Source organism: Macaca nemestrina, chromosome 15 (assembly GCF_043159975.1).
Source record: "Macaca nemestrina isolate mMacNem1 chromosome 15, mMacNem.hap1, whole genome shotgun sequence".
Taxonomy (NCBI): domain Eukaryota; kingdom Metazoa; phylum Chordata; class Mammalia; order Primates; family Cercopithecidae; genus Macaca; species Macaca nemestrina.
The window spans coordinates 3726712-3753470 of NC_092139.1; positions in this window are offsets into that span (position 1 = coordinate 3726712).

Here is a 26759-nt window from a genome sequence, read left to right on the forward strand (position 1 = left end):
GAGTATAAAACACAGCCTGGGAGGAGGCTCTGGGGCACTTGTTTCTTCATTGGAAAGATTGAGGAGAGGCTGTTTTCTTGCACTTTGTGGTGGATCACGGACGGCTGTTGGTTAAAGGCAGCTCTGCAGTGTAGCTGAGAGGCCTCGGCTGTGGCTGGGTGTGAAACTTCAAATCCTGATCACTGGGCCCTGCGTACCTGTGTTATCCTGGACAAAGGGTCCTTCTTGGCATCAGATTCCTGCCCCATGGATAGGAACGGTTGCTGTCCTCACCTCGAAGGGCTGCAGAGGGTCTCATATAGGGTCACGCATGCCCAGTGTGCAGTGCGGAGGCCTCAGGCCGCACGTAGCAAGGGCAGCCATTGCCGCCCTAATCATCACATTCATGTGGTGCCTGAGAACAGCCAGTTGCTTCCCGTGTTCTAGAGCCAGGCCCCCCAAACTTCTCCACCTCCAAGGACATACAGACCATGATGAGCTTTGTCTGGCTCATAGAGTTGGGAGGATGAGGCTGCTGGAAGCTGCTGAGACAGCCTGGGGGCTCTGACTGGCCCCACCCACGAGACCGCCTTGAGTACCCAGCAGGGGCACAGGCAAGTGTGGGTGTTGGCCCACTCCCCACTCATGGCCCATTTCCAGGCTCTGCAGGGCGTGGCGCTGTGCTCTCGAGGACGGGGTTTCCCCACCTCCACAGTACGGACATTTGGGAGCAGAGAGTTCTTTGTCATCAGGGCCGTCCTGCCTGGGTATTGCAGGGTGCTCACAGCAGCCCCGGCCTCCTCCGAAGCTGGGGATGCATCTGTAGATGCTGGTAGTGCCTACCCAGCTGTGACACCCAAACGTCTCCAGGTGTTGTTCCTTGTCCCCTGGGAGGTAGAATTGCCCCTGGAGGAGAAGTCCTAGTGTGGACAGTCCCGGCCATCATCACCTTTCACTCCTGCGACCATCCACATTTGTGCTCGGACCTTCCGCCTCTGCCTCCGATTTATGGAATTGGATTGGAGCACGGGTGACTAAATCGCAAAGAGCTCAGGGTCCCTGAGTCCCAGCAGCATGTGCTGAAGTGCAGAAGTGGCTGTTTCTCCACCGTGTGCCTCTCATCAGGGCAGATTCAGAAGAGTTGGGAAAGACTCTGCTTCCTCTTCTGTCCCATTTGTTCTCCCCGGGGATAGACGCTTTGAATCCCTATTGCGGGAGATAGATCTCGTCTCATGCAGGAGTGGTCCGCGCTCACTGTTACTCTGCACGGGATGCTTCCCTCCTGCCAGGTTGCAAAACATCCACAGCAGAGGATCCCCCATCTGGCTCTGGCCATGGGTCAGGGCCCCTGGGACCCAGGAGAGCAGAGGAAGGAGGCGGGAGATGCAAGCTGGCTCTGTCCACGTCACTGTTTCTCCAATCCTGGTCCCATCTGGATTTGCTTTTAATTCTTTTCAGTCTGGGGGCTAAAGTAAAACATTTTGCTTCCCTAAAAATAACTAAGGCTTGGTAATACTGAAAAGAGCCATTTGCATGTTTACTGTGGAAGCCACATGGAAATTAAAGTTCTATCAATTCTAACATAGAAGCTCTCCTTAAATGTAAACACCCACATGCAAATTACTCTGTTTGGAAGTGTGTACACAAAACTGATACCAAACAGTATTAAATGATCATTAGTGACAGGCCACTGAGGCTTTCGGGCTGGTGCCTCTTCAGGCTGAAGATGTTGCTGAACAGTCAATATGCCTGTGGGTTCTGGATGCGCCTGGCTGCGCTCCAGTCCTCGTTGGCCATTAGCTGGAGTGACACAGTGGGAGAGGTGATCTGCGCAGCCTGAAATCAAGTCTACTTGGTTGAATATGTTAACGGGACTCTCTACAGAGCAGAGAGTTGACAGTGCACAGGCAGAGGACCTGTGGGCCTAGTGCAGCATGAGGCCATCCTCCCCATCCTTTCTTCTATATCCCCAAACCTCTGTCTCACATTCTGAGCCCCTCAGATTGGATTATTCCTGCCCCCCCCAATCCCTGTACTCTGACCATACCTTGAAATTTGCTTTTGTCATTTATAGTTTGTATTTTCCTTCCAGCTGTAATCCCAGCCTGAGATCCGACACAAAGCAGGTATCCATCCATCCATCCATCCATCCATCCGACAAATGATACGGAACACAGCTGCTATTCATCTGCCAGCTTCCTTCATTATAAAAGTTGCAATAGAGTGGGGGTGACAGAAAATGAGCAAGTGGGAAATAAGCACATTTGTGACCGAAGATGGAGCAGTGGAGCTGGGTTACACCTGGGGCCTGGACAGTCCACTTGGGTGGTCAGCAGACGTCTCCGTGCAAGGTGGACTTCAGACCAGACTGAAGGAGAGGAATCCGGAGAACACCTGAGGAGCCAGCGAGACCAATGGCAGCAGCCGTGATTGATTTGGCAGTGAGTGGGGGCCTGGCACCCCCCAGGGGTTTTGAGTCTGCATCCCTCATCTCACGTCACACTCTGCTGACCTGTGGCTGTCTCCGCTCTCCACAGTGGGCCTCTGAGGCTGAGGAGGCCATAGGACCCTGCCAGTCACTGGGGGAAGCACAGTCCCCAGCAGGGCTGCCTGACTCTGAGGCTGTGCTTGCAGCAGACCTCAGGGCTAGCCCAGCTTTTTCATCAAGTGCCATGTCCCGTGACGTCCCGGGATGAAGAAGGACTCCCTCCCACAGTGTCTCCCTCTGGTGTCCATAAGGTAGGTGGAGAGGCCTTTCTTTGTTGAACAGGTGGTCTCAGATGTCCTATTTGGCAAATGGGGGGCGTACGCTCATCTCACAGAATTTCTATGAAGGTTCAATGAAATCATGATGACGTGAAAATTCTGGGAGTCCAGCCAAGGACAGCATCCAAGGTAGTTGCTTACCAGAGTGCGTGCGCATTTTCTGTCTGTGTGTCCGCACACCTCTGGGGGTGGGAGTGCCTGCTGGGCGGCACGTCCACAGGCCCATGAAAACCTCCCAGACAGCAGGGCAGCGTCTGCCATGGTCACACAGGAAGGCCCGTGTCTGCTTCCTCCTTGCGGGTAGAGGGAGGGGGAGAGCGCTTTTGTGTTTAGTAACTCAGCGAGCCAGCCCTGCTTCCCAGGTCTCCCTCCTCACTTTCCGCCACCTTCTCTGACCTCCCTGACTAGGAAGTCATCCTTCTTTCTTTGAGAGTTTTTTGGATTAAAAAAACAAAAAACAATTAAAAAGGCCATTCCCGACAAGCAATCCTCTTGTTTATTGATTTGCCCTGTCAGGTTCTTTTATGCAGACATACGTTTATGATAAAACTTCAGTCTCTCCTTTCATGACAATCAATAATGCATCGTGCTTTCCGGAGCATTCCTGTGTCCATGTGAGATCTGCGCTGGCTCTCGGCCTCCCAGTTCTTGGCACGTCCCACTCCCCCGGGTCACATATTTCCAGAGCTACAGTCCACTTTCTCTTTCTGAAAGAGGACATTAGATGGCCAGCTGGAAGCCACCATCTCTAATTGCCAATTAAATTCCACAGTGTGCTTTTGATATTACACCTTCTCTCGGCTTGAGGATCTCTGTCAGCAGGTGGATAAGGAGCCCATGCCTTGACCAGAACGCCTCACACTATTTCTACCCTGAAATTCCTTCCTTCCTCCTTCCTGACATCTCTCTACAAAGCAGAAGCCACAGGTGTTGGGAGAGCAAGTAGTGTGTCGCACAGGTTTGCTGAAAAGATAAAGGATGAGTGGAAAGATGAGAGCAGTGTGTGCCTCACGTTCGCTTTCCTTCCCAGGCAGGTGTCTGTGCCCTGGGCCGAGAGCTGCCCTCCCGTCTAAGCCGGCCCAGCCCAGGGGCAGATGGGGCCAGGTTCCTTCTGTTTCCAAGGCTTTAGGTTTCTCAAATGGCCCAGGCCTGGCAAACCAACGTCTGAGTCTGTTGTGAAGGGAGAAACAGAGGCTTGTGAGGCCTGGGACGGTGGTCTCAGAGCTGGCCCACCCACCTTCATACCTGCAAACCAGAAGAAAGGGCGTGTCCCTTCCCGGATGGTGGGGGCCAGGCCCAGGCTGGGGCGATGGCATGGCGTGAGTGTGGGCGAGGAGGAGCGCTAAGCCAGGGTAGGCTGCCTGCTTTCCCGGGCCAATCCCCCTTCCTCTGGAACTCATTCACATTTACCACGAGGGATTATACCATCAAATCCATCTCCATTATGGCCAAACGCAAGTGCCAGTGAGGTGAATGAATCTAATTAATGACTCCCCAGAGAGGAACCTGCATCCCAGGACATCATCCAAACCAGCACAGGCTCCTGCCTCCCAGCCCCACCCAAAGGCAGGGGAAGAAGCGGCTGCTTCTTGACTCTGTGGGTGAGAGGGAGACACAGGAATTGGGGGAAAGCACTGTACCCCCCGTTCAGCAGCCCCCCTGAGGATTCTCCCGGCTGCTGCACGGGGAAGCTGGAGAAGTACAGGTTCCCTGACAATGATTGTAAACTTAGTGGCTCCCTGGATGAACCAATTGCTTCCTGCGGTAGTAAAATGAACAATTCATCGTAGATTATTTGAAGGCAAATCACTTTAAGTGTAAGAAATAAAAAGACAAATTGGCAATTGAATTTTGTGTGAGAACATAAGTGGGTGATTTGCATTGGCGACTGTGCCGGAAGACTCAGCTATATGGGAAGGAAAGAACTGTCGAAATGGGGTCAGCCAGAGACATCGTCACCCAAGGAGCTCCGGGGGTGATGGGGCCAGCTGCACCGGCCCCTTTGCAAAACTCTTTGCAGCTCAGCATGCCGGAGTGAGAGTGACCAGGTTTCATAAGGAGGGATTAGTCCATGAGGACCCGAGCAGCATTGCCAACAATGTAACTGATTTTTATACTGCACTTTTTAATGGGGCAAATATTGATGTTGTCTAGAATCAGTCTTTCTTGGGTTGTATCCAGTTCCCCAGAGCTCCTGTGATGGAGTCTGTGTCTCTATTAGTTCCATTTTTGCAGGGTAAGCCCAAGAAGCAATTGCCTCTTTAAATTGCCAAGGCTCTCCTGGGACAGAAAGCCACATGCCAGAGCTTTGTTGAAAAACATTCACATATAGCCAGCCCCGTCCCCTGAGGGAGTCTCTTCTAGGATATTCTCCTGCATGGAAAAGAGGCCTTGGGAATCTTCTGGATGCAATTCCCACTGATCTCGCTCATAATAGGTATCGCTGGAACTAGTGATACTGCAGTCAATGGAGACCTGCTGCAGCACAATGACCCTCCCCATTCTTTCTTAAACAAATATTGAAAAAAATATCAACTATGACCCACCTACTCTGCTTGGAGCTGGAGATTTAACTGTGTTCACTAACCTCATGGAGCTCGGTGGGGCAGGAGAGAGACACAGTTCTTTCTGAGAAGATCCGGTAGAGGCTTTGCTGTAGGTGGGCTTGATTAACTGGAAGGGTGGCTGGCCCCTGAATCTATGCCTTTCTATGTTGAGAAGGGCACCCTAAATCCCCACCTCCTAGCCCCAGTGCTGTCCTTAAGTCCCCGTAAATACGGCGTCCCCAAAATACACCGATCACCGGTGCTGTGAGACATGGAGAGAACTTCTATCTTAAAAAAGTTCATGTGTCCAATGTATTTGGGAATGTCACCACGGTGGCCAAGTGTGTTTACTGCAGGGCTTTTCAGGGCCTTTTTCAAGCCCCTAAGTTCAACCTCAATCTTCCAAGGAGGACTGAGGATGTGTTTCCTAACAGATGTCATTCACACTTTTCTCACACTTGTCTGGAAACGTCCTCTGTAACTGGCGTCTGTTGAGGACAGTGTGAGAGTAGATGTTCCTCTGTGGCATTCCCGCCTGGTGACCCCCAGCTTTGGGTAAGCAATTCCGGTGGCAGGGAACACACTATTTGCCTGTACCACGTGGGGCCTGATATCTTCTGAAGCTCTGTGATCCATACATCAACATCAAGATGTTTGCCTGAAGCATCTTGTAGCCAGCCTCCTGCCTCCTGGGCCAGTGAAGAACCGTCCTTTGCAGAGACTTCCCTATTTGAGTGGACATATCCTGCTCCTTCTACGCTCCCTCATATTACATGAGCACATCTCATTACCACCCTGGCCATGCCCCTCAGGACACTGGCTGGCTTGTCCCATCACAGGAGATTGCTTTGCATAGCTATCTGCAGAGTGTTCCAAAGGGGAGTTGCAAGGACCACCTCCAATGGACCTATCACCTCCAGCTTTTTTAAGCTTATGCCCCTGTTAATGCATCCCAGTACCCATTAAATACTTTCCTGACAGCTACATTATGAGGGTGACTTGAATGAAGCCCTGAAGATGCTACTCAAATACCTGCTCCCACACTTTTCTTTTATACACATATTGGCTGCGCTTTTCAGGCTTCAACTCAGAACCTCACATCTATTTCTGTTCAATGTCAGCCTGCTGGATGAAGCTTCTCCTTGCTGCTGCGGTTGCTGGGTTGCTGTCCCTCTCACACTTGCATCATCCACAGTTTTCATGATCATTCTATCAGTGTCCACCCAGACGGGTGGCGGAGAGCAGCACAGGGCTGGGGGGACCCTTCGGGCAACATGTAGACCCCCAGTCCCCTCGAGCAGCTTCATTTTTCCAGCTGAGACTTCACTGATTGCAGCTGTTGTCATGCGGGGGATATCAAGGTGAATGCAGGCACCGAGTCCCACCTCCACCTGCCGAATTGCAATTTCCTGGAGAATATCCCAGACAGCTGCAACTTCAGTGCTCCACAGGCCTCAGTGCTCCACAGGCCTCCTGATGCCCTCACACGGTGAAGACCAACTCATCTTCTGTACAGCGGCACTGCCTGTGTTCCCTGCCTCGCTGGCAAAGCCGTCCTAGGCATGTCCACAAACCCATGGTGAAATACAGGGCTCTGCATGAGGAGTGTATTTACTAAGTTCCCTCTGCCCCAGGACAAGCACGATGCTGGAAGCTGGGACTCACTATTCAGTAAAGGCCTCTCAGGCTCTTTCTTCACAGAGATGGCAGTCCTCCCACTAAGAAGGTGATTGATCATAGAATCATGAAGGAAAGCTAAATTTACCAGGACTGGAAACTAGCTGATATTTTGGAAGGCAGACCCTGGGTGTTTTGCGTGTTGTAGTACATTGCTGCCTGCTCAGCCCAAAGTCCATGCTCCCTTCCTCTTTAATATTAAAGTTCTGATTTTTTTTTTTTGAGATGGAGTTCTGCTCTGTTGCCCAGACTGGAGTGCAGTGGTATGATCTTGCCTCACTGCAGCCTCCACCTCCCTGGTTCAAGCAATTCTCCTGCCTCAGCCTCCTGAGTAGCTGGGATTACAGACGTGTGCCACTACACCTGGCTGAATTTTTTTTTTTTTTTTTTTTTTTGTAATTTTAGTAGAGATGGGGATTTACAATGTTGGCCAGGCTGGTCTCGAACTCCTGACCTCATGTAATCCACCGGCTTCAGCTTCCCAATGTGCTGGGATTACAGGCATGAGCCACCTTACCCAGCCAAAAAATTCTGTTCTTTCTGTGGTGTAAAAAATTGTCCCCTGTCAAAAAAGACCACCATCCTCAAACTCCCATGAAGCGGAATGTGCCAAGTGACTGAGCTCTGCCCTAGTGAAATGTGCATGACAGCCAGAAAGGCAGCTTCTAGGATGCCATCCTTCTTCCTTTCCTCTTTCTTGCAGCCTGAAGATGGGGTATGATGGCTGGTGCTCCCACAGCCATCTTAGACTGTGAGGTAAGTCATGTGTTAACATGGACAATCAGAAAGACAGAAATCTCTTTCTGGTTTTAGTTTGAATGAATTTTATTCAACTTTGAAAGAAAAATCCATAGTTCATGACATTCTGAGACATGTTTATTCCTTTACTCATTTGTTCACCAGCTGTTTCCTGGGGATGTACTTCGTGGCAGCCACGGTTCCAGGGCTGGAGATACAGACATGTTCTTGCCCTCCTGGAGTAGATTCTAACATGCCTTTTAATCATCACAGAGTGAGTGAGAATGCCAGGGAGGCAGATTCTAGTGTCTCTGTAGATCTCTGTTCTCCAGGTTCTAGGGAGAAGTGTGGCCACAGGCAACATGTAGCCCCCAGCCGCCTTGAGCAGGACTTTGTCAAGCAAACCTCCATCTCCCAGACAGACTCTCAGATCCAGGGCCCATGAGGGGCTGCAAGGCTGGTGAGCAGGAGGCCAAGTTGAGAAAACTCTCCATAAATAAAAGAGGATGCATCAATAGTGCCATTTATTCCTCTATTTAATACTCATTTGTCAGATGGTCAGAGAGTGATTAAAAACAGATGCAACACCTCCCTCACTGTTCCCTACGTCCATCTTTGAGGCTTTTCCTGTGGTACCTTCTGCAGGGAACAGGATGCTTGCCCGGCTGGTGGCAGAGACAATGCACTTAGTTTGCGTCAGTCAGATCCAAATTAAAAATTAAAGACAATATTTGAATTAGATGTGGAAAATTGTAGCCAGGCTAGAGGGAGGTGAGTCACTACTCCTGGGTATATTTCTATCTTAGAAAATAAAAGCAACTTGTAAATCCACCACTTATGCTTTCTAAAACATGGTTTCCACCACCGCCAAATAGGAAATGCAGAATTACTGACCCAGGCCGGGATTTTGGTTTCTAATTACGCTGCAAAGCTGCTAAATTTAGGTGGCAGTGATTCCTTTCTCCCCTTAAGGTTGCTGAAAACTATGGATCTACCCAGGGAGCTTCTAGAAGAGTTTTGGATACAAAAATGGGTTCTTAAATTGGAAATTAGAAACTAACTCAGAAGTGCTTGTGTCAAAGATGAAAAGTGTTGCTCACGTGACTGGAACTCCAGGTTCAGGCACAGCAGGCTGCAGGATGCAGGGACCCCATGTTGCCCTCATGAGTCAGGCTCCTGCTCTGGGCCCATTGTCCGGGCTGCTCCCAGCATGGCTGGGTTCTTGGGAAGGCTCTCTCCTCCTTGCAGGTGAGGTGGCTGGTGGTTTCTCAGACCAGTGGCCTTGGAACCACCTCTCCTTAGACCTGCCTTGATCACAAGCTCATTTCTTTACCATTTGCTGAGGTCTAGGGAGGGAAAACTCTTTTAGTTGGGACCTGGCTCAATGTCCCATCCCTGCTACAGGATGGCTGGAGTCAGCCCTGTCCTAACCACAAGGACTGAGAGTAGATAAGGAGTAGTTTATTATTGAAACAGTTGGGGTGTTGCTACCAGATTGAAGGGAAACAGAGCCTGGATTATTGAGGAGCAACCATCCCTTACAGTGGGTGAGTAGACAACCACGGTCCAACTATGAGTTCCTGAGGTTCCTTAGCCCCTTTCCTGGACTATCCCACTGAATCCTCATGCTGTTTCTCTGGGTTGAAGGCAGAGTATTATCCCCTTGACAATGAGAAGCCTGAGATGCAGCAGACTGAAGCATCTTGTAGGAGGTCTCCCAGCCCAGTGCCAGCCCAGAATGTATGAATGTGCTGTCACCTGTCCTACTGCTGGCCTGGGAGCTGGGGCAGCTGGGGCCCTTGATTCAACCTAAGGGCATCCTGTAGGTTTGGCTCCATGTTGTCACACATCACCCTTGCCCAGGCCAATCCAGGAAGCAGAGCTAGGACTGGGTGATTTTGAGATGGTTTGACAAGAGTGCCTTCGGTCTTTCACCTGATGTGCACCGGCAGCATTGGGGTGGGCAATTGGTGCTGAAGAGACCATGTGGCTACAGTGAGGCACACACTCTCCTTGCTTTGGCAGCAGCTGTGAGCCAGTTCAGTGCCAATGGGCACAAGTAGAAGTGGAGGAGGCCAGTTGAAGGGACGCAGGTCTGGAGCAGAGGAAATGAGAAGCACGACGCGTATAGAATATCTTGAAGAACCTGCCTTTAGTTAGTGGTCCTTTAGTTTCATGATAGGATTTAGTTTTAGTTAGTGGTCCTTTAGTTTTGTGATAGGATTAAGGATAATAGACCGGCTGGACAGGCTGGTAGATGGAGAAAAGGCAAAGCTCTGGCGCAGCCAGTAGTTGACTGTGGTGGCTTAGAACCTGGGCCCTTTAACAGGGACGATTTGAGCAACTATTTCTGAGAAAATTCAAACATGGCAGAAGTTGCCATGGGTGGAAGTGACATGGAAGAATCTTAAATACTTTTGTGTGTGTGTGTGTGTGTGTGTAGCTGGAGTGGCGAGTCTCTCATCGATGTTAAATCCAGAGACAGCCCTCCACCAAGCAGGCTTCCTCCTGATCCCGGCCCCTGTCTGGGTCACTGTGCTTGTGCTCAGGTGTTCACCTTGCTCTAGGCTGGCCCCACTTCTGTGCTCTCTACAAAGCCCCACCCATGGGTGCATGAGTGCCACCCACGCAGGGGAGCCACCAAACTGCTCCTCTTGCCACCTTCATCTCCTAAAGCATTGTCACACAGGTGTGTTCACCTGTGGAGATCCACCTGGGGACTCCAGTTCAGCAGATCCAGGAGGTGGGCACCTGCAGATGTGCATATTTCCCCAGGTGCTCCTAAGAACTGTTGTCTCCCTGACTAGAAAGGGTATCCCAGCCAACAGTTACAAAGTGCTGTAGTTTTCACTGGAGGTGATTTTGATCCCAAGGGTCTGGACATATCAGGAGACATTTTTGGTTGTCACAACTGGGAGGTGCTACTGGTATCCAGTGGACAAAATGCTGCCAAACATCCTACAATGCACAGGACAGCACCCCCCCAACAGAGAACTATCCAGCCACAGATGTTAACAGTGTCTAGGTTAAAAAAGTTTGATGCAGTGGCCCATGGGAAGGTCTTACACCTGCTCTAGCCTGTGAACCCAGAAAGGGAAAGGCCCATTTCACGTCTCATTCACTACCATAGTGCCTGGTACATGGCTATTGTTCACAGCTACTTGATGAATGGAAGGGCAGATGGATGAATTGATAGATGGATGAATGGATGGATGGGTGGAAAGATGAATGGATAGATGGAATGATGGATGGGTGTGTGGATGGATGGAGGAATGGAAAGATGTGTGAATGGTTAGGTGAATGGATAGAAGCATGGTGAATGGATGGGTAGATGTGTGTATGGATGGGTGAATATATGGATAGATGGATAATGGATGAATGCATGGATGGATGGATGGATGAATGCATGGAGGGATGGATGATGGATGGATGGATGGATGATGGATAGATGGATAGATGATTGATGGATAGATGGTTGATGGTTAGTGGATGTATGGTAGACAGATGAGTAGAGGAATGGATGATGGATGAATAGACAGAGGATGGATTGCAGATGGATGGTGGATGGGTGGATGGATGGATGAATGGTGGATAGATGATGGATTGATGGATGGATGGAGGATAGGTGGGTGGATGACTGGATGAATGGATGAATGATGGATTGATGGATGGATGGAGGATGGATGGGTGGATGGGTGGATGAATGGAGGATGGATAGATGGTCTATGGATAGTGGATGGATGGTGAGTGGTTGGATGGAGGATCGACGGTGGATGGATGGATGGGTGGTCAATGGATAGTGGATGAATGGTAAACAGATGATGAGTGGAGGGATGAATACATGGATGGATAGATAGAGTTATAGAGGGACTGCTGGCCTGGGAATCTGGGTGTGTGGCTCTAGTCCCAGGCTCTCACTGAGGAGCACTGGGCTCCTACCCAAGGAACTGAGTAGCCTGTTGGTGTGCTTGCTTGGTCGCTCTTCTGCTCAACCTTCTAAACACAGGGCTCTGCCCTAGAATTACTTCTCCCCTCTCTCAACCCACCTCCCTAAGATAGCCAGCCTCCCAGGGTAGGCAAGATGCTGAGATGACCCCAACATCTCTGCCCCCTGGTGAGCACACCCTCTCCGTGAAGCCCATTGAGTGTGGGTAGAACCTGTGACTATGAGGAGACATCACTCTGAGATCAAATTACATCCTATGTCCCAAGGGAACTGGTCTTGGCTGGACCTGACCTAATCAGGCAAGCTTTTTAAGAGCAGAGAATTTTCTCTGGCTGGCGGCAGAAGTCAGAGAAAGACATGCCTTCTGCTGGACAGCAGGGCAGGAGGAATCCTGGAGGGGGCCAGGGCAGGGGCAACACTGAAATTGTCTGCCAGTGGGTTTGGCATGGCCAGTCAATAGTTGCAGGCAGTACGGCAGGAGCGGGAGCTGGGATGAGCCCCTCCAGGGACTAAACTTTGACTACTGGAGCTTGGAGAGGTCCAGGGAGGCCCAGAAGCTGAAACAGGGCTGAAGGGCTGAAGGGAGTGGACAGCGGGTTTTTAACCACTGGGTCTGCCATGCAGACTGACACAGGGCTTCTGGGTGGGCCATCCGTGTTCGAGGTCAGCTTCCACCTGCCATGACCACGTCTGGTCTGGCAGTGCTGCCTCCCACTTCCTCTGGACACCTCCAGAATCCAAGGCTGAGCCCAGGGACCACTCCCGGGTGCCCTGATGCCATGTCATGTATAAGTGAGCAGAGTGGGTCTTCAGGGCAGACTATAGCACCTGTGAGGCTACAGGGGATGACCTCCATCTGCCCCAGGGCATGTCCCTGGGCCCTGTTGTCCTTCCACTGGGTACCTGGGACATTCGGTGGCTCTGGGCTCTCACGGCTCTCCCGACCCATCCCACTCCATGGGCCTTTCAGGAGCTTGCTTTTGATCAGATCAGTGTGGGAGCCTCACAAAGAAGCCAAGAGCAGCCCTGTGGGACCCCTGAACCTCGTCTCTGATGTCAGGGACCCAGCAGGGAATTCGCTTTTGACACCATCTCTGGATCCTTGGCCAGGGAGAAAGACTGCATCTCATCTCTGTCAGTCGTGAGGCTGACCCAGCAATGAAACCCCACAAGGAAGAAAAATGTCATGTTCTCATAGATCTCATTATTAGATCTCATGGGGTGATCTAATAATCAGTCTCCCAACAAACATCTACTTTGTTGCCAGATGTAAAACAAAAATGTAATTTTTGTTTTGGTGTTGAGGTTGACTTGCGGAGCAAAAATTCCCATATGGGGCTCTCTTATCCAGCCTCGCACGGCTTCACAATCCAGTTCACGACCCTTCACAGCCCCCTGTTCTCCGTGCCTCCAGTCTCAGGGGGTATGGCAGGGTCTCCTGCAGGTGTTTTTGATCCCAGCAATGCAGGCGGCTCCTGGCGCTGCAGCCCCCAGTCTTCCCTGGCACAGCACTCCCCACATCCAACTGTAATTGGCTTCTTTGTCGTTCACCGTCTGTTCCCTGAGGGCAATGGGCATTTCTGATGCATTTCTTGAATCCACCTTAAAGTCTGGTAGGTAAAAGGGACTGAATTCACACAAGTACAGTGAATAAATGCACTGATGGATGCAATAAGTTTACATGAGTCAGGCACGAATAATACCGGCGGTTAACACTTTCTTCCAGCTCATGCCGGGGTGACTGGTGAAAACCAGTTTTCATCACTTTATGAGATGGGCAATCACCTCCACCCCCGACACAGCCCCAGTGACCTAGGGTGCAATTCACGTACGATTTACACTTCCCGTCCCCCTCTAAAAGGACTTGCATGGAGGATACTGGAAGGCCCAATGCAAGGAAAACTACAAGGGAACAAAAGCCGTGGGAGGGAGACAGAAGGAGCGGATGCAGGCGGCACCTGAACTGAACAGATGACAGTGTTTAGAGAACAAATGTGCCCTGTTTCCTGGCAGCTACAGTACACATCGTTTTTGTTTTCAGACAAGAGAAAGCATTTGTGGAGACTACCTATTCCTGGGAACTAAACTCAAACAAGAAGGGCTGCTCTGTTTGCGCAGGATTAGTGCAATACTGGAGAGCCGGGCGTCCCGGACAGGTCCAGAAGAAACCATTTCAGCACCATGGAGCTGGACAGAGCGAGTCCGGGGGCTCTGTCGATGCCGTCGGAGGTTTGACCGTTTTAGACACGGCGGTGAGTGTTCTGGTGCCTAGAACACTGTTTGGCACTTCCTAGGTTCTCAGTAAATATCTCTGGAATGACTAAAATGAATGAATCAATCACGGTAGAGGAGTGATCATTGACCAGAGTGGGTACTCAATGATTATGAAGTCATACTAATTGCCATGATGTGCAGAATGAATATTCTGAACTGGACCTTTTGCTGAGAGCCTGTGTTCATTTTCTTGATCTGCCACAACCTGGAGCAACAGATCTGGGGTCTTCAACAACAGACATTTACTTTCTCAGTTTTGGAGGCTAAACGTTCAAGATCTAGGTGTTGTCAGGGTTGGTTTTCTCAGAGACCTCTCTCCTTGGCTTGCATCTTCTCCCTGTGTCTTGGAATCGTCTTTCCTCTGTGTGTGTCTGTGTCCTAATTTTCTCTTCTTATAAGGACACCAGACACTGGATTAGGACCCACCCCAAAGACTTCATTTTGCCTTAATTGCCTCTTTAAAGGACTTACCTTCAAATACAGTCACAGTCTGAGGGACTAGGGATTAGGACTCCAACATACGAATTTGGGGAAATACAATTCAGCTCATCACGATGTGCTGTATGAAGCATGTTCATGTTCTGCCACCAACACGTGGAGAGAGGCCTGGCTACAGGCGATTGATGTAAGATGCATATGTGTTTGTGTGTGTGTGTTTGTGTTTGTGTGTGTGTGTGTGTGTGTAGGGGGCTCCTGTCCTTGGTCACGTACAGAACAGTGTCAGAGTGAGGCTCCAACCCCACACACAGTGCTCAATGACACTGCACGTGCCATGAATATGTGTCAGATGGACCAGTTCACTTGCCCAGCAGCAGACCATTTCCACTCTGCTCACCTCTGCATCCTTGCATCCTGACCTTCAGGATAGGACACTCACCATGCCAACAGGAGGCTGTGCCATTCTGGAGGGTAGCTGCCCTTCCCTGGGCTCTGGCTGACAACCAGCTGCCTCCCAGGTATTTCAGCTCCTGCAGGTCCCACCCGCTTGCCACTGCTGTTGGAGGTGCAGCCTGGCTTGGCAATGGTGAGGATGGATGGGATTCTTTTCAGAAGCTGTAGAAACTGCATCCCCCACCTGTTACAGAGGTAGGCTTTGAGGGACGTCTGAGTGCAGAGATATGGAGACTGACTTGTTTTGCTGGGGATGAGATAATAATTGGATGAAGCCCAGCAGAGGCAAATTCTGTGACCTCCTCTGTCTGTATGTGAAGTTGCTGTGGCCTCCTCCATTTGTATTCGAAGTTGCTGTGGCCTCTTCTGTCTGTTCGTGAAGTTGCTATGGCCTCCTCCATCTGTGGGTCCACATGTACATTTTCTCTTTTCAGACACCAGGTTTGCTTTCTTGACCTGGAGCTGGCTGAGCAGGGAGGAATATGTACCTAGAAACGCCCTGGCCCAATGCAGTCTCTCATTGTTGGAGAATAAATCGACTCTGATTTGGCCTCTTTCCTGAACGGGTTTAAACAAACAACCTCACAGTTCAATCCCGGTGTTTTTAACAGATGGCTCCAAACCGAAGCCTGTGGATGCGGCTAACCTGGGCGTCGTGCCGTCCATCCTGTGCTGTAGAGGCACAGGTCCCTGAGATGATGCCATCACAGCCTGGAAAGGCAGTGGGCTCAGAACTTCCCAGGGGAGTGAGGGGGCTGCATGGAGTTGGTGATTGTGGCGAGAAACACTTGGTGGAGAGGGCGTTTGCCCTGTGAGGCCTCGAAGGTCAAAGGTAGAGTCTGAAAACATCCCCTGGAAATTTCACTGTAGCAGTCACAGGGTCCTGGGCATGGAGGGAGTGGGGAACACAGGGACTCTGGCCCAACCTGCATCTCCTGACCCCCTTCCCTTTCATCTTTTCTAAAAGAAATCAAGGCATGCATGTCACGTGAAAGTGTATGCAGGCCAAGCAGAGTCTGCTCCTGTCTCTGCCTGGAGAGGCCAATGTGAGCCCTGCAGACATGAAGGCATCATGGTTTATGTCTACGTGCTGGAGCTGCAGGCGGAGCAAGGGGGCTGGATTCACTGAGGGCTCTGGGTTCTGGGAAAACTAGTGGCTGTTCATCTGGCAGCATGGAGCTACGAATGGCTTCGCATACCAGCAGCCTGTGTGTCACACAGAGGATTAAGTGTGACACAGTATGCCCTTGAGCCTGGGATTGGACCTCTGCTCTGTCATTTACAAGCTCTGCGGCCCTGGGAAGGTTGCTGGCCCTCTCTGTGCCCCAGAGTCGCTCTGATAGAGATGGGATGACGGTAAAACGCTGCTCAGGAAGCAAGCCGTGTGCCCTGAGCCGTCGTTAGCACCGTGGTGAGACTGTTAGCGCTGAGAAACAGTCATGGGACATTTTTTAAAGGTGATTTACTTTCCTGAGAAAGAAGAAAACAAGAATGATTGATGCCTTAAAACAAAATAGCAATACTGGTGTTGGTGCTTATTACCATAAGGGCTTAAAGTGACGCTTTAGACACACGTGTGTATGTATGTTGGTGTGTTGCCTGTGCATGTGCGTGCGTGCCCGTGTGGGCCTGGCAGGCATAGCAAGCTGCCCTGTGTAAGATGTCCTATGAAACGGCCATGAATGTTGGGGTCTCCCTGGGCTAGGCCATAGGAGGCGAATGGTTCTTAGGCTGGACTCACATTAATCCCATCTGGGGACTTCAGGAAATCTCTGCGGCCCCAGCACCACCCACGACCACCTAAGCCAGAGTGGCCATCAGTCAAGCACCGAGCTTCCTGCTCTGCCCTGGTCTAGGGTGTTTGGGAACACACCCATAGCTAAGGGCCTATGGAAACACAAAGGAGACGTGATGCTCTGGATAGTTGCCTCAAAATTTTAAAATTTGTTTGTATAAAAGAAAGTGTTCCTCAGTGAATCTGCAAAATAAATCCTGCCTCACCCAGAAATATAGTTTTAAAGAACATCATAGGCCGGGTGTGGTGGCTCACGCCTATAATCCCAGCACGTTGGGAGGCCAAGGCAGGCAGATCACCTGAGGTCAGGAGTTCGAGACTATACTGGCCAACATGGTGAAACCCCATCTGTACTAAAAATACACAAGTTAGCTGGGCGTGTTGGTGGGCACCTGTAATCTCAGTTACTTGAAAGGCTGAGGCAGAAAAATGGGTTGAACCCGGGAGGCGGCAGAGGTTGCAGTGAGCCTAGATCATGCCATTGCACTCCAGCCTGGGGGACAAGAGCAAGACTTCATCTCAAAAAAAAAAAAAAAGAAAAAAAAAAAGAAAAAAAGAACATCGTATTTGGGTTCTCAATACACTGTTTCCAGGAGGTCAATTAAGCTGTTCCTATCTTAACTTAAAATTTATAATATTTTCTATACAAAAAAACTCCAAAATGCAACTCAGTGGACTAAAAATATGTTGAATGCATTTACAGGCAATGATTTTTCTAGATTATGAAGGGGCAGGTTCAATGATCAGAACTTGTTCTTAGATATGACCGATAAATCTTGGTTCATTCCTGTGATGAAAACAAGAGAAAAAGCCCCTTCAACACTGACATGGCAACCTGAACGCAGGGTTTCCTGGGGAAAGGGGTGCGTATGACAGTGTGAAGGAGAACCAACTTCATGGGAGAGTGACCCATGCAGCCTCACAGGCCTCCACATTCAGAAAGTCCCTGCGATGGGCTTAATGCTTAATCACAGTATTGGAATTCTTAATAATTTGAACAAGGACCTCACATTTTCATTTTGCACCAAGAGCTTCAAATTTCATAGTTGTTCCTGCAATGCAGTGTTGTGGTCTGAAGTCAAGGCCCCGGGCTACCACTTACCACCTCTGTGGTCTCAGGCAAGTCATATAACCCCTCTGATCTGCAGTTTCCGTATCTTGAAGAGCAAATAAATGTGTTCCTGTCAGTTACATGTCAGTATAGTTATAAATTGATTCACAGTTAAGGGACTTCCAGTTTCAGAGACTGCATGTAAAGAGTGGAAGTCATCCCTCCCATCCTTACAATAAGAAAGAGCAAAACAAACAGAAATACATGACTTTTTTGGATTTATCAAGGAACTGAAGTCACAGGGGAAAACTATCGCCCTAAAATTGGGAGGTGAGCACAGAGAATTAGCCAAGATCAGCTACTCTGAGCAGAAGTTACTAGAGCCATAATGTGACAGAACTTCTACGGAGATTCTGATGCCTTTATGGGACTCAGTGTGAATTAACATGAAATTGAGACACTTCTGGGGGCATGGTCTTACTGGGAAGCCCAAATTTTCTTCAGTTTTACTTTCAGAAACCCCATCATGTTCTCATGGTGAAGATCCAAAAACGATCTCATGGCCATGGTGGGAATGTAATCCTTGTGAAGGACCCCCAGAGCACGGACCCCCATGCTTCATAATTAAGCCCTACTCTTCAGAGAAAAAACATTGTCTTCATTTTATTTTATTAGATGTTGTCCTAATGATGAAATGGCATTCTTCCCGTGGCAAGCCCACTAGCCTCATTACTCACCTAGGGGAAAAAATAGTTATACTAGTGGAGAAACGCTTGTGACTGTCACAGCCCTGAGACACAGACCCATTACAAGACAGATTTAATCAGAATATTGTGAAACACTCTCCCTGCCACACCTTACCACCCCACTGACAGGTTCCTGCACAAAACAGTGAAAGAGTTGCAAGGTGCAGACATTCTCTAAGTAGGAAGACTTAGGGAGACCTAAGGAAAAGAAGAGAGAGAAAAAGCAAGAACAGTAGAGAAATTTGAAGCCTCTGGCACCTGCAGCCACAGCAAGCACAAAACACAGTCAGACCCTACCTAGATTAACACACTGTCTCACACTAAATGCCTATTTCCTTCTTGGCTCTTACAACATAACTTGCCTTACAACAACAATATCAACAACAAATACAAGACGTGCCAAAAAGCAAGAAAACAAAACAAAACAAAACAAAGCAAAGCCTTAAGACAGCACCAGAACAAGACTGAGCTATGACTCAGAATGATCAGACATGGAATTTGACACACCTGTGATTAATGTGCTAAGGGCTGTAATGGAAAAAGTACGCAGCATGCAAAACAGATGGGTGATGTCGGAGGAAAGACGGAAACTCTAAGAAAGAATTAAAAGGAAATACTAGAAATAAAAAAAGATGGTAACAAAAATGAAGAATGCCTTTGGTAGACTTACAATAGGCTGGGAACAGCTGAAGAAAAATTAGTGAGCTTGAAACTCCCCAAACTGAAATTCAAGAAGTAAAAAAAAAAATTTAAAATAGAACAGGATATTCAAAAACTATGGGGAAATGCCAAAAGATATAACATATATGTTGTTGAAAAACCAGAAGAGTAAAAAGAAAAAGGAGCATGAGAAACATCTGATGTAATAATGGCTGGAAACTTTCCAAAATTATGATAAGCACCAAAGCATAATTCCAGGAAGCTCAGAGAACACCAAGCATGTTAAGTATTTTTTAAAAACATATCTAGGCATATTACACACAAACTGCAGAAAACCAAAGACAAGAAAATATTGAGAAAGTCAGAGGAAATAATAACATCTCTAGAGGAAAAAGGAAAAGAAATACAACAGGCATTTCATCAGAAACTATGCAAGGAAGATGAGAGTAGGGTGAAGTATTTGAAGTGTTGGCAGGGGAAAATTCCACACCAATCTAGAATTTTGTATCTAGTGAAATTATACATCCAAAGTGAAGAAGAAATAAAGACTTTCTCAGACAAACAAAACAAATATGGTTTTGTTTTTTTGCCAGCAGAACTGCTCTGCAAGAAACATTGTAAGAAAATCTTCAGAGAGAAGGACAATGCTGTAGGTCAGAAACTTGGGTCTACATAAAGAAATGAGGATCATCAGAGCAGTAATGAATGATAGTAAAAAAAAAAAATTAGTTTTCTTATTCTTAGTTGATCCAAAAATAGGTGTTTGTTTAAAATAAAATAATTGTAGCAATGTATTGGGAGATTATAGCATATGAATAAGTGAGAGGAATGGCAGTGATGCTAGAGAAGATAGAAGGAATAAATTGAGAATACTTGATTATAAGGCACCTGTACTATGAGGTGGTTTACTGTTATTTATTTATTTATTTATTTATTTATTTTTGAGACAGAGTCTTGCTTTGTCACCCTGGCTGGAGTGCAGTGGCACAACCTTGGCTCACTGCAATCTTTGCCTCCCAGGTTTAAGGAATTCTTCTGCCTCAGCCTCTCGACTAGCTGGGACTACAACTGAATGCCACCACACCCAGCTAATTTTTTTTGTATTTTTAGTACAGACGGGGTTTCATCATATTGGCCAGGCTAGTCTCGAACTTCTGACCTGGTGATCCACTCACCTCAGCCTCCCAAAATGCTGGGATTACAGGCGTGAGCCCCCATGCCCTGCCTGGTATACTGTTATTTTAAGGTGGACTTAGATAGTTAAAAATGTATGTCAGTTGAAATACTACAGTAGTCATTAAAAATATTATAAAGAAGTACAACTACATACTAAGAAAGGAGATATAATGTGATCATATTAAATGCTCAGTTAAAACCTGGAAAGACCAAAAAATGTAGGGAGAGAATAAAGGATGAATATATAGAATAGAAAACAGTTGCAAATATGGTAGATATTAATTCAAATATATCAATAATCATTTTAAATATGAATTGTCTAAATGCACCAATTAAAGAACAGAGACTATCAGAATAGATTAAAAAAATATGAAGGCCCAACTATATTTTTTCTGTAAGAAACCTACTTTAAATGTAATGATTCAGACAGGTTAAAAGTAAAGGATTAAGAAAGATATAACATGCTAAAGCTGACAGGAAATCTGAAGTAGCCACGTTACTTCCAGACAAAGCAGACATCAGAAGAAGGAACAAAGGAAAATTATCAGGGGTAAAGAGTGGTATTGCATAATGACAAAAGAACCCATGTTTCAAGGAGACATAGCAACCCTAAAGGTCTATAGACTTAACAAGAGAGCCTCAAAATAGGTAGGGCAGGAAGCTGGTAGAACTGCAAAGAGAAATAGACGAACCTACTACTATAATTAGAGATTTCAACACCTCTCTATTGGTAATTGATAGGTTAAACAGGCAGAAAATCAATAAAGATTAACTGAAGTTCAACTGAATAACACCATCAATCAATTTGATCTAACTGATATTTAAGAAATTCTCCATCCGGTAACTACAGACTACACCTTCTTCTCAAGCTAGTGGGGACCATTCACCAAGACAGACCACATTATGAGCCACAAAACAAACACTAACCAATTTAAAATCACAGAAACCACACAAAGTGTGTCATTAGACTGCAACGGAATTAAACTACAAATTAATAACAGAAAGACAATCAGAAAACCCCCAAATACTTGGAGATGAATTAATACATTTTAAAATAACACACATGGGTCAAATAATATGTCTCAAGATAAATTAAAAAAACATTTTAAATAGAAAGATACAAATATAGCATCACAATTTGTGACATACAAAGAAGGCAGTGCTTAGAGGGAAATTTGTAGCAGTCAATGCATATATTAGAAAACAAGCAAAAAATCAATAATATAAGCTTCATCTTCAGGAAAAGAGAAACAAGAACAACTTAAGCCTACACCAAGCAGTAGAAAAATAATAAACATTAAAGCAGATAGCAATAAAATTTAAAACAGGAAAATAATAGAGAAAATCAAAACCCAATGCTATTTCTTAGAAAAGATTAATACAATGGATAGTCATCTTGCCAGGCTAACCAAGATAAACATAGAGAAGTCACAAATCACTAACATCAGAAATGAAAGAAGAGGCATCATTACTGATCTCATGGACATTAAAAGGATTATAGCAATACCACAACAACTCTATGCCTGCAAATTTGATAACTTGGATGAAATAACCCAATTCCTTGGAAGATAACTCAGGGAACAGTCAAAACTCACACAAGGATAATTTGATAATACAAATGGGCTTACATTTATAAAATAATTTGAATCGATAATTAATAATCTTCCAAAAATGCAAACACTAGTACAAGATTGGTTTACTGGTGAATTCTACTAAACATTTAATGAAGAAATCATACCAATTCTCCATAATTTCTTCCAGAAGCAGAGAGAACACTTCCCAACTCATTTTAATTTTATATGGCCCACATTATCCTAATGCCCAAACCAGATGAAGACATTACAAGAAAGAAAAACTATAGGCCAACATCTCTCATGAACGTAAATATGACAATCCTTAAGAAAATATTAGCAAATTGAATCCTATAATGTATAAACATAATTACACACTATGACCAAATGGTATTTATCCCAAGTATGCAACTCATTTCACATTTGAAAATGAGTTAATACAAGCCATCACATCAACAGGCTAAAGGATAGAAGTCATACAACTATATCAGGAGATGCAGAAGAAGCGCTTGACGAAATGCAACATCCACTCATGATAAAAATTCTCAGCAAAGCAGGAATGGAGAGGGACTTCCTCTACCTGACAAAGAATGTCAACAAAAAAACTACAACTGACATGATGCTTATTGGGAAACTGAATTCTTTCCTGCTAAAATAAGGATTAAGGCAACCATGTTGCCTCTCACCACTTGTAGTCAACAGCATACTGATCCCAACTAATGCAATAAGACAAGAAAAGGAAATAAAAATATACAGATTGAGAAGAAAGAAATAAAATTATCTTTGTATATGACAGAGTTGCCTATGTAGAAAATGTCAAAGAATGTACAAAAATCTCTTGGATGTGGTAGACTAGTATAGCAAGGTTGCAGGATATAATGTTAATACACAAAAGTCAATTGCTTTCCTACATACCAATAATGAACAATTGGAATTTGAAACTTAAGAATTACTATCTAAATTAGCACCAAACAATAAAATACTTAGGTATAACAAAATATGAACAGGCACTATTTGTGGAAAACTACAGAACAGTGATAAAACTAAAGAAGATCAAAATACATTGAGAGATATTCTGTCTTCCTGGATTGGAAGACTCAATATTGTATAGGTGTCCATGCTTCCCACTTTGATCCACAGAATCAATTCAATCCCAATCAAAATCTTGGCAAGGTGTTTTGTAGAAATCGACAAACTGAATCTAAAATTCATGTGGGATAGCAAAAGGCCCAGAACAGGCAACACAATGTTGAAGGAGAACAAAGTCAGAGGACAACATTGCTTGACTTCGAGACTCACTCTGTAGCTAGAGTCATCATCCAGACAGTGTGGTGTTGAAAATAGAATAGACAAATAGATCAATAGAACAAAACAGAGTCTAGAAATAGACCCAAACAAATAAAGAAGACAAGAGCATACAGTGGAGGAAGGAGAGTCTCTTCAGGAAACGAAGTTGGAACAAATTAACTCGCACATGCTCAAAACTCATCTAGACACAGACATTCCACCTTCCACAAAATTAACTCTAACATATCACAGATCTAAATGTAAAATCTGTATTTGATTCAGGGCCTGGACTAGAATAGTCACTCAACTAATATGTAAGAATGTGACTTTAAATGCAAATACGTTTCATGCCATATTTGAAAATTCTGCCGAGAATCTACCCTTATAATATCCTCATAGGTTTAAGAATCTACAATGGGTAAAAAGTTTACTGTACATATCATTGCCTCTTATTGCAACACAGAGCTTGCTGGAACCCCAGAGCGGGGATGAAGAGTTTGGTAGACAGGCACATTACTGGATCCCATCTCTACAGACCCTGACATTGTACATCTGGGGTGGACCAGAGAAAGTGCATTTTAACCCAGTAACAAGCAAGTCTCATAGCCAGTCACGTTTGGAAAGTACACGACATGGAGCAGTGTATGGATGTGAAACAGAAAATAAAAGCCATAAGTAAATTCTCAAAACTCATCACCTTAAGGTGAAATGATGGGTCTCAGGTACGTTTGTGTTTTAATGATCACGTGGACAAAACAACAGAGTAACATAGCAGTTTCCATATATTATCCTAAACCCTAAAACTTTTTCTATAAAGTGTTATTCCGAACCTTCAATCCGTTAAATATTCATTAAACGCCTTGGGCACTCTGTACTCACTGTGAGGGGGGGATTAAAAAAAATCAACTCGAATTGATCGAATAAATTCCTACCGTAGTAATTCTATATTGTTATATATCGTTACAACACGGATTGAATTAAACATATAAGCACAGGCCTTGGTTTGGAATTTCCCAGGCCTGCTGTTTGGAAACTCAGGGAATCCTGGGCTCCTTCCTGACTCTCAGACAAAGGACCGTGTTTACCGTTGAATCAGGACAGACGGCCCTCTGGGTCCGAGTGAGTAACAGTGCACTCTGGCCTGAGCCACTGTGCGTGGTCCCTCCACCTGGACTCCGTCTGTATGCAGTCGGCTAGTCCAGGCCTATCGGGAAAGAGCCACTGGGATGCTATTCATACTGCGTATAGATCTTTCTTGTCTTCCAATATGCACTTATCGATTAGGAGTTGGAGGAAGTTTCCTCCACTCAGACTGCATGGAGCTGGCTGAAATCTCTCTCTCTGCCTCTGTCTCTCTTGGAAACCTGTGATCCAACCGCTGGAACTACCTGGATGAGGCAGAGCCAATAAGCAAAAGCCACACAGGAAGCCTCTCCTCATGTTCTGAGCGGAGTTCTCAATGACGCTTTGCTTTCCAAACGCTCTGGTTGCACTCTGGAGTGTGAGGCTTTTGGTTACAAGTGATAGAAAAGCAACTCAAGGTGAAAATAAACATGAAACATAAAGAGGGCACATATTGGCATTTTCAACAGAATGGTCCGGTGAGAGGGCTCAGGCTGGGCTGACCTCAAGGCTCCTGGCTGCTGCTTCCCCTACTTTGTGCTCAGGCCCCGCTGTGGGGGCAGCTCCAAGCTGATGTGGCTCCCGGTCCCTGCAGTCTCAGACCGAGGCCTCCTTCTCCCTTGGGGGTGGCAGCCCTAAGCCAGGGTCCTGCCTGGGGCCCATGCTTACCCATGCCTAGGCCCATGTGAGTATGTGTAGTGCGTGCTGGAGGGGTGGGGTGAGGTACAGATGGTCACGTGATGGACAGGCCCATGAGAAGGGGAGGACAATTCTAGGAGGAGAGTGGAGTCCGTTAGAATATCAGAGAGGACCTTGAGCCTCTGTGGGGGGTTTCTGAGTTAAAAACACATGGGGTGATGGGTTGAAAAGAAAATGGCAGGGGCAGAGGAGAGGAAGGGAGAAGGAGATATGAGAAAGAGAGAGAAAGGAGAGAGACACCAAGGGAGTTGAAGGGTTAGAGAGACATTATTGAGCAGGGAGGAGGAAGTGGGGGAAAAGAGAAAGAAAGGGAGAGAGGGAGAGAGAGAGAGAGAGAGAGAGAGAAGGAGGGAAAGCGGGAAGGAGGGAGAGAATATTTTTCTAACCCTGGGGAAGGGCCTATGGGTCATCCGCAGGAGCAGCTGTACTGTGATTATACCTGTTGGCTTGGACAGAGGTCATGTCAGCAAAAACTGAAGACCAAGGTGTCTTTCCAATGTCTCTGCTTTTCCTAAGATTACTGTCATCTTCGTAAAACCTTCGGTGTTGGAGAGAGGCCTTGCAATGGCTGAACTTTAAGTTGATTACATTTTATGCACACCTGGGTTTGCAATTGCACAAGGCTGTTGCAGCCTGGACCTGTCCCCTGCACAGTGACTTTAACAGGTGATTGACCTGGTGGGCCAAGCTGCCATCTTTCAAAAAAAAAAAAAATAAATAAAAAAATAAATAAATAAAAGTCGTGGCTTTCTTTTGCAGAGTGAGAAAGATTGAACTCCTTTCCCCACTTATTGAAACTGTTTTGACCCAGTCATTAAGTCTCATAGTTGATCCATCTTCTCAGCAAACATTTTGTACGGGCTGAAAATGTTTGTGTTGCTAGGAGCTCAGCTAGTTGTTACTCTTAATACAAAAGGAAAACAGTCCTTCAATGTGTGTCAATAAACCTTTCTTGTCAACGAGAGACTTGCCTTTTTAAAAAGAGGCACACAGCTGGCTGTCACACCCCGCACCCTTGGAAAGCTGCACATTCATAAATAAAGCCTGAAATAGAATTGGAGCATGAACTGCCTTAACCAAGGTGTGAAACACTTAGTGCTAAACAAATCCTCTTTCTCGTAACTGTTACCATAAACAATGTGATTAAATAGAGCAAGGGATATAGAAAGAGCTGGGGAGGAACCCAGGAAGCAGCTTGAAGATTTGGTGAATCCAGCACTCTTGGCGCTTCTGCTCAGCCTCCTCCGCAGACGGCCCTTCTCAAATACGGCATGTGGGTTTTCTTCTCTTTGCTTGAACTCAGAAAAACACAATGACAAACACAGTTTGATAGGTGCATTTACTAGGGTCAAATCTAAGCTTCCTTTGCCTTTAGTGTGAAAACGAGAATGGCAACAGGAGACTGGGGATGTCTTGGTGACTCAGGGAGGTGTTGGACGAGCCCCCTGAGGTCTGTCTGTGGGCACCCCCTCCCAAAGTGGCATAAACCCCGAAAGGCTTCTATCGCAGATGTTCCATAACACTGGCAAAACAAACAAACCAAAGACTGTAGGAAACATCCTACTTAGTTCTATGCAGAATTAAATCATATGCTTATTATTTGGGGGTGGGCGCAGGAAAGAAAGAGAGAGAGAAGAAAAGAGAGAGAGGAGAGAGAGAGAGAGGCTAGCTGACGTTCAAAGGCCTGGCTTAGATTTGAATTTCCTTACTTTCCCATAAATAACTTTTATGCAAGTTGTGTTTTTTTTTTTTTTAATAGCAAAGGAATAAATTTACACTTCGGCTTTTTAACACATTGATTCTCTCTGAAAATTCATCTCCATAAAAGAGTAAGA